Below are 14,854 nucleotides of genomic sequence, written 5' to 3' on the forward strand. Positions count from 1 at the left end.
ACGAAAATCGGTACACAGATTCATCATGAGGAGACAAACAAAAAATATTATTATGGCCACGCCCCTAAACCAACCCTTTGTCGGCCATATTGGATTGAAATTTCCAAAATGCTGAGTCAGCGTTTTCGCTTAAGTTGTATTTTAACTATCTCCTACTAAGCCGTTTGGCCGAATGAGCTCAAAATCGGTGTACAGTATCTAGAGAAGTGGGGAATCAAAAGTTACCTGAATTTTTTGAATCAGCATCACCATTTTTGTGTGACGAGGTTGCAAACTTTGCGAAGTTTTTTCGAAAATTTACCATCACAAAAATTGCTTCAGCTCAGACATACGAACACCGATTTGGCTGAAATTTGACTCAGACATCTATCTCCCAGGCCTACACTCATTTATTAAAAGAAATTGATTTTCGCACTATAGCGCCCCCTACAAATGTACATTTACAAAAATGACATCAGTTCGGACATACGAACACTGATTTGCCTCAAATTTGACTCAGACATCTGTCTCCCAGGCCTACACCTATTTATCAAAAGAAACTGAAATTTTGCACTACAGTGCCCCCTACAAAAATTTTCAATATTTTTAATTAAAATTTCTTCAGTTCGGACATACGAACACCAATTTGGCTCTAATTTGACTCAGACGTCTATATCCCAGGCCTACACCCATTTATCAGAAAAATTTTAAATTCAGCGCCATAGCGCCCCCTACAATGTTACCTTTACGAAAATTACTTCACGTTAGACATGCGAACACCAATTTGGCTCAAATTTGAATCAGTTGTCAATCTCCCAGGCCTACACCCATTTATCAAAAGAAATTGCCACTTCGCTCAGTAGCGCCCCCCACAAATTTACCTTCACGAAAATTGCATCAGTTCAGACATACGAACACCGATTTGGCTCAAATTTGACTCAGTGGTACATCTCACAGGCCTACACCCATTCAATGGAACAAATTGAATTTTGGCTCATACCGCCCCCTAAAGATTTATTTATACAAAATTTTGTTCAGTTCGGACATACGAACACTGATTTGTCTCAAATCAATTGTCAATCTCCTAGGCCTACACCCATTTGTCAGAAGACACTGAAAATTCAGACAATAGCGCCCCCTACAAATTTACCTTGACGAAAATTGTAACAGTTCAGACATACGAACACCAATTTGGCTCAAATTTTACTCAGTGGTACATCTCGCAGGCCTACACCCATTCAATGGAACAAATTGAATTTTGGCTCCACAGCGTCCCCTACAGATTTATTTATATAAAAATTTGTTCAGTTCGGACTTATAAACAGTAATTTGTCTCAAATTTGAGTCAATTGTCAATCTCCCAGGCCTACACCCATTCATCAGAAGACATTGAAATTTGGTGCTAGAGCGCTACCTGCTGAATGATGAGCATACTTCTACTGGACGTGCCCTTGGCGAGGGCCTTTAGATGCCGCTTGCGGCTTTAATTTTTTTTTTTTTGTCTTATTTTTCTTTCTCCTGCGCTTTGAGCTCAATTTTGACCCTCTGAACATTTACGAAAACTCACCAAATTTTGCCTAAAATTCAGAAGTGTGAGAAATTGAATTTACATATAGGTTTCGTAGATGTCGGTAAAGAAATGTTGCTACAGTGCCCCCTTGAAAAGTGGAAATGCATTGCGCCAATGGGAGCGCATCCAACATAAAGTTTGCCGTAGAGCCACAAAAATCGGTAGACAGATTCATCATAAGGAGACAAAAAAAAAAAAATTATTATGGCCACGCCCCTAAACCAACCCTTTGTTGGCCATATTGGATTGAAATTTCCAAAATGCTGAGTCAGCGTTTTCGCTGAAATTGTATTTTAACTATCTCCTACTAAGCCGTTTGGCCGAATGAGCTCAAAATCGGTGTACAGTATATAGAGAAGTGGCGCATCAAAAGTTAGCAGAATTTTTTGAATTGGCATCACCGTTTTTGTGTGACAAGGTTGCAAACTTTGCAAAGTTTTTTCGAAAATTTACCATCATAAAAATTGCTTCAGCTCAGACATACGAACAGCGATTTGGCTGAAATTTGACTCAGACGTCCATCTCCCAGGCCTACACCCATTTATTAAAAGAAATTGAAATTTCGCACTATAGCGCCCCCTACAAATGTACATTTACAAAAATGACATCAGTTCGGACATACGAACACCGATTTGGCTCAAATTTGACTCAGACATCTGTCTCAAAGGCCTACACCTATTTATCAAAAGAAACTGAAATTTTGCACTACAGCACCCCCTACAAAAATTTTTTATATTTTTTATTAAAATTGCTTCAGTTCGGACATACGAACACCAATTTGGCTCAAATTTGACTCAGACGTCTATATCCCAGGCCTACACCGATTTATCAGAAAAATTTTAAATTCGGCGCCATAGCGCCCCCTACAATGTTACCTTTATGAAAATTACTTCACGTTAGACATGCGAACACCAATTTGGCTCAAATTTGAATCAGTTGTCAATCTCCCAGGCCTACACCCATTTATCAAAAGAAATTGCCACTTCGCTCAGTAGCGCCCCCTCACAAATTTACCTTCACGAAAATTGCATCAGTTCAGACATACGAACACCGATTTGGCTCAAATTTGACTCAGTGGTACATCTCACAGGCCTACACCCATTCAATGGAACAAATTGAATTTTTGCTCATAGCGCCCCCTACAGATTTATATATGCAAAATTTTGTTCAGTTCGGACATATGAACACTGATTTGTCTCAAATCAATTGTCAATGTCCCAGGCCTAAACCCATTCATTAGAAGACACAAAATTTGGGGCTACAGCGCCACCTGCTGAACGATGAGCATACTTCCACTGGACTTGCCCTTGGCGAGGGCCTTTAGATGCCGCTTGCGGCTTTAATTATTAGGCCCGAGCCGAGTAAAGCCGGCGCAGGGCCTATTGAGTCTGCAGTGGGCGCATGGGGACGAAATCGCCAGTGACGCGGTCGCCTTTCGCCACTGTCAGCAAACTCACACATATTCACATTCACGGCACTGAGACCTTTCCGACGATGTATATGACGTGCACAAATCGCATATTTACACCTGCTCAGAATGAATGGGAGTCAATGGGACACGCCCACTCGGGGTCAGTCACATGTGTGTAAGTGCACGACAGGTGACATCTGACCCCACACACATGTGGGGGGCCTCGAGAACTTTCAAAAAAGGGCAAATACGTGGTTGCCATAGAAACGGCTATATTGTTCTTGCTCAGATTATTATTATTTTTATTATTATTTTTATTTTTTTTTTGTCTTATTTTTCTTTCTCCTGCGCTTTGAGCTCAATTTTGACCCTCTGAATATTCACGAAAACTCACCAAATTTTGCCTAAAATTCAGAAGTGTGAGAAATTGAATTTACATATAGGTTTCATAGATGTCGGTAAAGAAATGTTGCGGCAGCGCCCCCTTGAAAAGTGGAAATTTATTGCGCCAATGGGAGCGCGTCCAACATAAAGTTTGTCGTAGAGCCACGAAAATCGGTACACAGATTCATCATGAGGAGACAAACAAAAAATATTATTATGGCCACGCCCCTAAACCAACCCTTAGTCAGCCATATTGGATTGAAATTTCCAAAATGCTGAGTCAGCGTTTTCACTGAAGTTGTATTTTAACTATCTCCTACTAAGCCGTTTGGCCGAATGAGATCAAAATCGGTGTACAGTATCTAGAGAAGTGGGGCATCAAAAGTTAGCCGAATTTTTTGAATTGGCATCACCGTTTTTGTGTGACAAGGTTGCAAACTTTGAGAAGATTTTTTGAAAATTTACCATCATAAAAATTGCTTCAGCTCAGACATACGAACAGCGATTTGGCTGAAATTTGACTCAGACGTCCATCTCCCAGGCCTACACCTATTTATTAAAATAAATTGAAATTTCGCACTATAGCGCCTCTATGGCAACCATGTATTTGGCCTTATTTGAAAGCTCTTGAGCTCCCCCACATGTGTGTGGGGTCAGGTGTCACGTGTCGTGCAATTACACACACATGACTGACCGCGACTGGGCGTGTCCCATTGACTCCCATTCATTCAGAGCAGGTGTAAATATGCGATTTGTGCACATGTCGTGTACATCTTCGGAAAGGTCTCAGTGCTGTGAATGTGAATATGTGTGAGTTTGCTGACAGTGGCGAAAGGCGACCGCGTCACTGGCGATTTCGTCCCCATGCGCCCACTGCAGACTCAATAGGCCCTGCGCCGGCTTTACTCGGCTCGAGCCTAAAAAATTTAAAAAAAAAAAAAATTAAAGCCGCAAGCGGCATCTAAAGGCCCTCGCCACGGGCACGTCCAGTAGAAGTATGTCCATCGTTAAGCAGGTGGCGCTCTAGCACCAAATTTCAATGTCTTCTACTGAATGGGTGAAGGCCTGGGAGATTAACAACTGATTCAAATTTGAGGCAGATCTTGGCTCGTATGTCCAAACTAGAGAAATTGTTGTATAAGTAAATCTGTAGGGGGCGCTATGCAGCTAAAATTAAATTTCTTCCCTTGAAAGGGTGTAGGCCTGCGAGATGTACCACTGAGTCAAATTTGAGCCAAATCGGTGTTCGTATGTCTGAATTAATGCAATTTTCATGAAGGTAAATTTGTAGGGGGCGCTATTGAGCGACATGGCAATTTCTTCTGATAAATGGGTGTAGGCCTGGGAGATTGACAACTGATTCAAATTTGAGCCAAATTAGTGTTCGTATGTCTGAAGTGAAGTAATTTTCGTAAAGGTAAAAATGTAGGGGGCGCTATAGCACCAAATTTCAAATTTTTCATATAAATAGGTTTAGGTCTGGGAGGTAGACGTCTGAGTCAAATTTGAGCCAAATCGGTGTTCGTATGTCCGAACTGAAGCAATTTTAATAAAAAAATATTAAAAATATTTGTAAGGGGCGCTGTATTTCAAAATTTCAGTCTCTTTTGTTAAATAGGTGTAAGCCTTGGAGACAGATGTCTGAGTCAAATTTGAGCCAAATCGGTGTTCGTATGTCCGAACTGATGTCATTTTTGTAAATGTACATTTGTAGGGGGCGCTATAGTGCGAAATTTCAATTTCTTTTAATAAATGGGTGTAGACCTTGGAGATGGACGTCTGAGTCAAATTTTGACCAAATCGGTGTTTGTATGTCTGAGCTGAAGCTAATTTTGTGATGGCAAATTTTCAAAAAAACTTTGCAAAGTTTGCAACATCTTCGCACAAAAACGGTAACACCGATTCAAAGAATTTGGCTAACTTTTAATTCCCCACTTCTCTAGATACTGTACACCGATTTTGAGCTCATTTGGCATAACGGCTTAGTAGGAGATAGTTAAAATACAACGTCAGCAAAAACGCTGACTCAGCATTGTGGAAATTTCAATCCAATATGGCCAACAAAGGGTTGTTTTTTGGGGCGTGGCTAATCTATATGTAAATTCATTTTTTTCACATTTCTGAATTTTGGGCAAAATTTGGTGAGTTTTCGTAAATGTTCAGGGGGTCAAAGTTGAGCTCAAAGCGCAGGAGAAAGAAAAAAAAAAAATTAAAGCCGCAAGCGGCATCTAAAGGCCCTCGCCAAGGGCACGTCCAGTGGAAGTATGCTCATCGTTCAGCAGGTGGCGCTGTAGCCCCAAATTTTGTGTCTTCTAATGAATGGGTTTAGGCCTGGGACATTGACAATTGATTTGAGACAAATCAGTGTTCGTATGTCCGAACTGAACAAAATTTTATATATATAAATCTTTAGGGGGCGCTATGAGCAAAAATTCAATTTGTTCCATTGAATGGGTGTAGGCCTGTGAGATGTACCACTGAGTCAAATTTGAGCCAAATCGGTGTTCGTATGTCTGAACTGATGCAATTTTCGTGAAGGTAAATTTGTAGAGGGCGCTACTGAGAGAAGTGGCAATTTCTTTTGATAAATGGGTGTAGGCCTGGGAGATTGACAACTGATTCAAATTTGAGCCAAATTGGTGTTCGCATGTCTAACGTGAAGTAATTTTCGTAACGGTAACATTGTAGGGGGCGCTATGGTGCCGAATTTAAAATTTTTCTGATAAATGGGTGTAGGCCTGGGAGATAGACGTCTGAGTCAAATTTGAGCCAAATTGGTGTTCGTATGTCCGAACTGAAGCAATTTTAACAAAAAATATTAAAAATTTTTGTAGGGGGCGCTGTAGTGCAAAATTTCAGTTTCTTTTGATAAATAGGTGTAGGCCTTTGAGCCAGAGTTCTGAGTCAAATTTGAGCCATTTTGAGCCAAGTTCTCGAGGTCCCCCACATGTGTGTGGGGTCAGATGTCACCTGTCGTGCACTTACACACATGTGAAGGACCCCGAGTGGGCGTGTCCCATTGACTCCCATCCATTCTGAGCAGGTGTAAATATGCGATTTGTGCACATGTCATATACATCTTCGGAAAGGTCTCAGTGCCGTGAATGTGAATATGTGTGAATGTGGCAACAGTGGCGAAAGGCGACCGCGTCACTGGCGATTTCGTCCCCATGCGCCCACTGCAGACTCAATAGGCCCTGCGCCGACTTTTCTCGGCTCGGGCCTAAAAATAATAATAATCTGAGCAAGAACGATATAGCCGTTTCTATGGCAACCACGTATTTGCCATTTTTTGAAAGCTCTCGAGGTCCCCCACATGTGTGTGGGGTCAGATGTCACGTGTCGTGCACTTTCACCCACGTGACTAACCCCGAGTGGGCGTGTCCCATTGACTCCCATTCATTCTGAGCAGGTGTAAATATGCGATTTGTGCACATGTCATATACACCGTCGGAAAGGTCTCAGTGCCGTGAATGTTAATGTGTGTGGCGACAGTGGCGAAAGGCGACCGCGTCACTGGCAATTTCGTCCCCATGCGCCCACTGCAGACTCAATAGGCCCTGCGCCGGCTTTACTCGGCTCGGGCCTAATAAAAATAATAATAATCTGAGCAAGAACAATATAGCCGTTTGTATGGCAACCACGTATTTGCCCTTTTTTGAAAGTTCTCGAGGTCCCCCACATGTGTGTGGGGTCAGATGTCACCTGTCGTGCACTTACACACATGTGACTGACCGCGACTGGGCGTGTCCCATTGACTCCCATGGCTGAAATTTGACTCAGTGGTACATCTCACAGGCCTACACCCATTCAATGGAACAAATTTAATTTTTGCTCATAGCGCCCCCTACAGATTTATTTATACAAAATTTTGTTCAGTTCGGACATACGAACACTGATTTGTCTAAAATCAATTGTCAATGTCCCAGGCCTACACCCATTCATTAGAAGACACAAAAGTTGGGGCTAGAGCGCCACCTGCTGAACGATGAGCATACTTCCACTAGACGTGCCCTTGGCGAGGGCCTTTAGATGCCACTTGCGGCTTTAATTTTTTTTTTTTTTCTTTCTCCTGCGCTTTGAGCTCAATTTTGACCCCCTGAACATTTATGAAAACTCACCAAATTTTGCACAAAATTCAGAAATGTGCAAAATTGAATTTACATATAGGTTTCGGAGATGTCGGTAAAGAAATGTTGCTGCAGCGCCCCCTTGAAAAGTGGAAATGCATTACGTCAATGGGAGCATGTCCAACATAAAGTTTGTCGTAGAACCACAAAAATCGGTACACAGATTCATCATGAGGACACAAACAAAAAATATTATTGTGGCCACGCCCCTAAACCCACCCTTAGTCGGCCATATTGGATTGAAATTTCCTAAATGCTGAGTCAGCGTTTTCGCTGACGTCGTATTTTAACTATCTCCTACTAAGCTGTTTGGCCAAATGAGCTCAAAATCGGTGTACCGTATCTAGAGAAGTGGGGCATCAAAAGTTAGCCGAATTTTTTGAATCGGTGTCACCGTTTTTGTGCGACGAGGTTGAAAACATTGCAAAGTGTTTTCGGGAATTTACCATCACAAAAATTGCTTCAGCTCAGACATACAAACACTGATTTGGTTCAAATTTGACTCAGACGTCTATCTCCCAGGCCTACACCCATTTATTAAAGGAAATTGAAATTTCACACTATAGCGCCCCCTACAAATGTACATTTACAAAAATGGCATCAGTTCGGACATACGAGCACCGATTTGGCTCAAATTTAACTCAGACATCTGTCTCCCAGGCCTACACCTATGTGTCAAAAGAAACTGAAATTTTGCACTACAGCACCCCCTACAAAAATTTTTAATATTTTTTTTATTAAAATTGCTTCAGTTCGAACATACGAACACCGATTTGGCTCAAATTTGACTTAGACGGCTATCTCCCAGGCCTACACCCATTTATCAGAAAAATTTGAAATTCGGTGCCATAGCACCCCCTACAATTTTACCTTTACGAAAATTACTTCAAGTTAGACATGCGAACACCAATTTGGCTCAAATTTGAATCAGTTGTCAATCTCCCAGGCCTACACCCATTTATCAAAAGAAATTTCCACTTTGCTCAGTAGCGCCCCCTACAAATTTACCTTCATGAAAATTGCATTAATTCGGACGTACAAACACCGATTTGGCTCAAATTTAACTCAGTAGTACATCTCGCAGGCCTACACCCGTTCAATGGAAAAAAAATAATTTTAGCTGCATAGCGACCCCTACAGATTTACCTATAAAAAAATTTCTTTAGTTTGGACATACGAACAAAGATCTGCCTCAAATTTGAATCATTTGTCAATCTCCCAGGGCTTCACTCATTCATCAGAAGACATTGAAATTTGGTGCTAGAGCGCCACCTGCTGAATGATGGACATACTTCTACTGGACGTTCCCGTGGCAAGGGCCTTTAGATGCCGCTTCCGGCTTTAATTCAACCTTTTGTTTCAGGCCTCAAGTTTTTTTGTTAAGTTCAGAAAAGGCAACATTCCTTCATGACAGCAGTAGTCTGCAGGGAGCAATGCTTATGGCCATGGTTGTGCTTAAAATCCAGCTTTTTGACCATTATTTCACAGGGACGGGCCACTGTCTCCAAATACCTAATGCCTAAGAGAGCAACATCACAGTCAACAAAAATATAATAAACCACCACCATACATAGCACTTTTGTTGTTATTGTTCATCACATCCTAAACAAACTTACTGACACACTGCCAGTTAAAAGATCACATTTGAGTTTGAAAAATTAGCGTTAGGTGGGGTCTGAGTCCATTGCTTGTATTTAGTGAAACACATTTTTCACAATTTTTTGACAATAAAATTAGTCATTAATTTGAAGCCTAGTTGTCTCTCAGATCATATAGGTTGAGAATAGGTACAGTATGCAGTACTGGCAGTGTCGGTGTTGATTTTTTTTTTGTTTTTTGTTTTTGTTACATTTAAAGAGCAAAAAGAATTTAGAGATTGTTTACCTTCCTCATATGCTCCCTGGGTTACTTAAAACATGGTGACAATTGGTAGTATTGCTAAGTTAATTTACAATGTTGATTCATTTCCTTTGTAAAAAAAAAAAAAGTACTTGATGCAACCTAAAGGGTTTCTAAAATTTGAGTAATCTCAAGAAAAGTACATTCAAACTTTTAGTAATTAACCCTTTCATGCACACTGGTCACTACAGTGGACATTTATTCACCAGCTCTTCTCTTATATATTCATGGGTTTTGTTGTTTTAGTTCCATATCAGCCGACACAGCGGACGCTTATGCATCTTCCTATAATAAATTGTAATTCATACCATTACCGTAACTTTGCAGATCAGGTTGATAAACCTGATCTGCAGTAACGTGTTAAATCAATTGCTAATTGTTATTAGACTGTAATCAACAGTTCTCTTAATAAAAAAGGGTTTTTTTGCATATTGTCTGCATGAAGTTAGTAATAAATAGTATTAGAGTATGTTAAAATATGACAAAACATCAGATTAGCTGCATGAAAAATGTTGTTTTGTTTTGTTTTTTTCATAGTTTTCACGCAGTTTATCACTTTCTGGTGATTGGTTTAAAATGCATGTTTTTTTGCTTCAAAAATTGGTGATCAGCTGAGTGGACATTTCTGTAACTCCATGAAAATTAGGTTCATAAAAAAAATTCAGTCACATTGGTTTTTTCATGCCTAAAGAGGAATAAAAACACTCAGGAAAAAAACAAAACAAAACAAAACACTAAGGTTCTCATAATTCATACATGAAAGGGTTAAAGACGTGCTATATATGCAAAAGTTCTTGGATTTATTTAGATAGTTTTTGTACAGTTCAATCACAGATATTAAGTGTTTTATTTCCATTCTACCAATAACACCATTTGCATAAATAGCGCATAATATTATAATACAAAATAATTATTGAACGGAAATGAAGTGTTTACTTTTTGTCAGGATACTTCTTTAAAATTCTGAAAGTATTTTTTAAAATGCATTATCACATAATATGAAGTCTTTTTCTTATGATTGTTTCTTACAGTAAATCTACTTGCTTTCTCAAATATTATGTCGGAATATGAAAATTAATGAAAATTGGTGAAAACAGATCGGTAACAAGTGACTTTCCTTACTCTGAATCTCTCTTGAATCTGTCTCATTAAGTTGCATATTGCCTAAGTGATCAACGTCAGTACGACTTCTGGTTCAGTAGGTGTTCATTCGTGTGGACTCTATCTTTAACGTGCTCAGAGGTGCAGTGTGAGGAGATGTGTGGAGGGGGAGTGGCAGTGAAACGGAGTTTGTTTTGGATGGGGGACAGCCGGGGGAAGAGCAGGGCAGCAGCTCAGAGCACACACCGGGAGAGAATCGGAGGTCTGACGAGAAGCACGAAGGAGGCACGGTGAGTCAAGTCTGTGCGTAAAAAGCGACCAAAACTGGCGGAATGTCATCTGTTGGTCGATGGCCAAATAGAAGAGTTAAGTGTACATTTAGGTCGGTTGTCCGTTACAGATGAAAACTCTGATGTAAAATGCTGAATAGAATTCCTGTTCACCCATTTTTAAAACATAAAGCCACGCTTTGTTGAGTCGGTGCGTTTTAGAAGACAACTAGGAGCCACATACGCAACTTTCAACTTTTGTAAGCACGCAAATTGAAAAAAAAAAAATTAGATGTATTTCACTCCGGAGTAATTAGGATGTTTACGTTGGTAAATTCAGGATTTCAACAGATGCAGGGGTTTTCGTCACACATTTTGCAAAAACTTGGTTGAATTTTTCGCACAGGGCACTGCTGCATTGAAAATGTTGCAAAAGTGTTTCAGGTAAAAGGGTAAGACAAGACCGATGGAGAGCCGAGCAGCCTACAGGTCATGTCCAAGAGGCACACTTTTTTTCTTTCAGGGGAGGGGAAAACGTGTATTGGCGATGCAGAGGCAGAAAAAGACACTGTACGTCTTTGTGCGCGGCCGACGAGGCTGCTCCTTTGCGGTTTGACTGTTGATCTCCGGGGAGAAGCGGACAAAAAGACGGTGTGGAGGAAATTCCACCGGCTCTAGTTTCTTGGCCTCTCTGCTCAAGGGGTCGCTGGAACAAAACTACAGTTTTTGGGGTTTTTTTTAGGCCCGAGCCGACTAAAGCCGGCGCAGGGCCTATTGAGTCTGCAGTGGGCGCATGGGGACGAAATCGCCAGTGACGCGTTCGCCTTTCGCCACTGTCGCCACTCTCACACATATTCACATTCACGGCACTGAGACAGACATGTGGGGGAGCTCGAGAGCTTTCAAATAAGGCCAAATATGTGGTTGCCATAGAAACGGCTATATTGTTCTTGCTCAGATTCTTATATTTCTCCTGCTGTTTGAGCTCAATTTTGACCCTCTGAACATTTACGAAAACTCACCAAATTTTGCCCAAAATTCAGAAGTGCGAGAAATTGAATTTTCATATAGGTTTCGTAGATGTCGGTAAAGAAATGTTGCCGCAGCGCCCCCTTGAAAAGTGGAAATGCATTACGCCAATGGGAGCATGTCCAACGTAAAGTTTGTTGTAGAGCCACAAAAATCGATACACAGATTCATCATGAGGAGACAAGCAAAAAATATTATTGTGGCCACGCCCCTAAACCAACTCTTAGTCGGCCATGTTGGATTGAAATTTCCAAAATGCTGAGTCAGCGTTTTCGCTGACGTATTTTAACTATCTCCTACTAAGCCGTTTGGCTGAATGAGCTCACAATCGGAGTACAGTATCTAGAGAAGTGGGACATCAAAAATTATCCGAATTTTTTGAATCGGTGTCACCGTTTTTGTGCGACGAGGTTACAAACTTTGTGAAGTTTTTTCAAAAATTTACCATCACAAAAATTGCTTCAGCTCAGACATACAAACACCGATTTGGCTGAAATTTGACTCAGACGTCTATCTCCCAGGCCTACACCCATTTATTGAAAGAAATTTAAATTTTGCACTAAAGCACCCCCTACAAATGTACATTTACAAAAACGACATCAGTTCAGACATACGAAAACCGATTTGGCTCAAATTTGACTCAGACATCTGTCTCCCAGGCCTACACGTATTTGTCAAAAGAAACTGAAATTATGAAGTACAGCGCCCCCTACAAAAATTTTTAATATTAAGGCCCGAGCCGAGTAAAGCCGGCGCAGGGCCTATTGAGTCTGCAGTGGGCGCATGGGGAAAAAATTGCAAGGGACGCGGTCGCCTTTCACCACTGTTGCCACTCTCACACACATTCACGGCACTGAGACCTTTCCGAAGATGTATATGACATGTGCACAAATCGCATATTTACACCTGCTCAGAATGAATGGGAGTCAATGGGCCACGCCCACTCGGGGTCAGTCACATGGGTGTAAGTGCACGACACGTGACATCTGACCCCACAGACATGTGGGGGAGCTCGAGAGCTTTCAAATAAGGCCAAATACGTGGTTGCCACGGAAACGGCTATATTGTTCTTGCTGAGATTATTATTATTATTTTTTTTTTAAATTTATTTTTAGGCCCGAGCCGAGTAAAGCCGGCGCAGGGCCTATTGAGTCTGCAGTGGGTGCATGGGGACGAAATCGCCAGTGACGCGGTCGCCTTTCACCACTGTCGCCACTCTCACATATTCACATTCACGGCACTGAGACCTTTCCGACGATGTACATGACATGTGCACAAGTCGCATATTTGCACCTGCTCAGAATGAATAGGAGTCAATGGGCCACGTCCACTCGGGGTCAGTCACATGTGTGTAAATGCACGACACGTGACATCTGACCCCACAGACATGTGGGGGACCTCAAGAGCTTTCAAATAAAGTCAAATACGTGGTTACCACGGAAACGGCTATATTGTTCTTGCTCAGATTATTAATATTTTTTTTTTTTTTTTTTTTTTATTTTGTCATATTTTTCCTTCTCCTGCGCTTTGAGCTCAATTTTGACCCCCTGAACATTTACGAAAACTCACCAAATTTTGCACAAAATTCAGAAGTGTGAGAAATTGAATTTACATATAGGTTTCGTAGATGTCGGTAAAGACATGTTGCTGCAGTGCCCCCTTGAAAAGTGGAAATGCATTGCGCCAATGGGAGCGTGTCCAACATAAAGTTTGTCGTAGAGCCATGAAAATCAGTACACAGATTCAACATGAGGAGACAAACAAAAAATATTATTATGGCCACGCCCCTAAACCAACCCTTAGTCGGCCATATTGGATTGAAATTTCCAAAATGCTGAGTCAGCGTTTTCGCTGACGTTGTATTTTAACTGAGTAAAGCCAACGCAGGGCTTATTGAGTCTGCAGTGGGCGCATGGGGACGAAATTGCCTGTGACGCGGTCGCCTTTCGCCACTGTCGCCACTCTCACACATATTCACATTCACGGCATTGAGACCTTTCCGACAATGTACATGACATGTGCACAAATCGCATATTGACACCTGCTCAGAATGAATGAGAGTCAATGGGCCACGCCCACTCGGGGTCAGTCACATGGGTGTAAGTGCATGACACGTGACCTCTGACCCCACAGACATGTGGGGGACCTCGAGAGCTTTCAAATAAGGCCAAATATGTAGTTGTCACAGAAACGGCTATATTGTTCTTGCTCAGATTATTTTTATTTTTATTTTTATTTTTATTTTTATTTTTTTTGTCTTATTAGGCCTGAGCCGAGGAAAGCCGGCGCAGGGCCTATTGAGTCTGCAGTGGGCGCATGGGACGAAATCGCTTGTGATGCGGTCGCCTTTCGCCACTGTTGCCACTCTCACACATATTCACATTCACGGCACTGAGACCTTTCCGAAGATGTATATGACATGTCCATAAATCGCATATTTACACCTGCTCTGAATGAATGGGAGTCAATGGGACACGCCAAGTCGGGGTCAGTCACGTGGGTGAAAGTGCACGACACGTGACATCTGACCCCACAGACATGTGGGGGACCTCGAGAGCTTTAACGTAAGGCCAAATATGTGGTTACCATGGAAACGGCTTTATTGTTCTTGCTCAGATTATTATTATTTTTATTTTGTTTTTTTAGGCCCGAGCCGAGTAAAGCCGGCGCAGGGCCTATTGAGTCTGCAGTGGGCACATGGGGACGAAATCGCCAGTGACGCGGTCACCTTTCGCCACTGTCATCACTCTCACACATATTCACATTCACGGCACTGAGACCTTTCCAATGATGTATATGACGTGCACAAATCGCATATTTACACCTGCTCAGAATGAATGGGAGTCAATGGGACACGCACACTCGGGGTTAGTCACGTGGGTGTAAGTGCACGACACGTGACCTCTGACCCCACACACATGTGGGGGACCTCGAGAACTTTCAAAAAAGGGCAAATACGTGGTTGCCATGGAAACGGCTATATTGTTCTTGCTCAGATTATTTATTTATTTTTTTAATTTTTTTTTTTTATTTATTAGGCCCGAGCCGAGTAAAGCCGGCGCAGGGCCTATTGATTCTGCAG

The 14,854-nt window shown here is 41.6% G+C and overlaps 1 protein-coding gene across 2 annotated transcripts in view; it reads left to right on the forward strand.

Moving 5' to 3' along the window:
• Positions 1 to 10,667: 10,667 nt before the first annotated feature.
• chadlb (chondroadherin-like b) overlaps positions 10,668 to 14,854 on the forward strand; it is an 80,089-nt gene continuing 75,902 nt past the window's right edge. Inside the window, exon 1 of one of the 2 annotated variants that reach the window (XM_030122440.1) lies at positions 10,668 to 10,764. The gene's annotated coding sequence lies outside the window, so the exon portion shown is untranslated. Of the gene's footprint in view, positions 10,765 to 11,371; positions 11,464 to 14,854 lie in introns of those variants that run through there. The other variant, XM_030122441.1, reaches the window with a different exon arrangement.

This window comes from Sphaeramia orbicularis, chromosome 19 (assembly GCF_902148855.1).
Source record: "Sphaeramia orbicularis chromosome 19, fSphaOr1.1, whole genome shotgun sequence".
NCBI classification, from domain to species: domain Eukaryota; kingdom Metazoa; phylum Chordata; class Actinopteri; order Kurtiformes; family Apogonidae; genus Sphaeramia; species Sphaeramia orbicularis.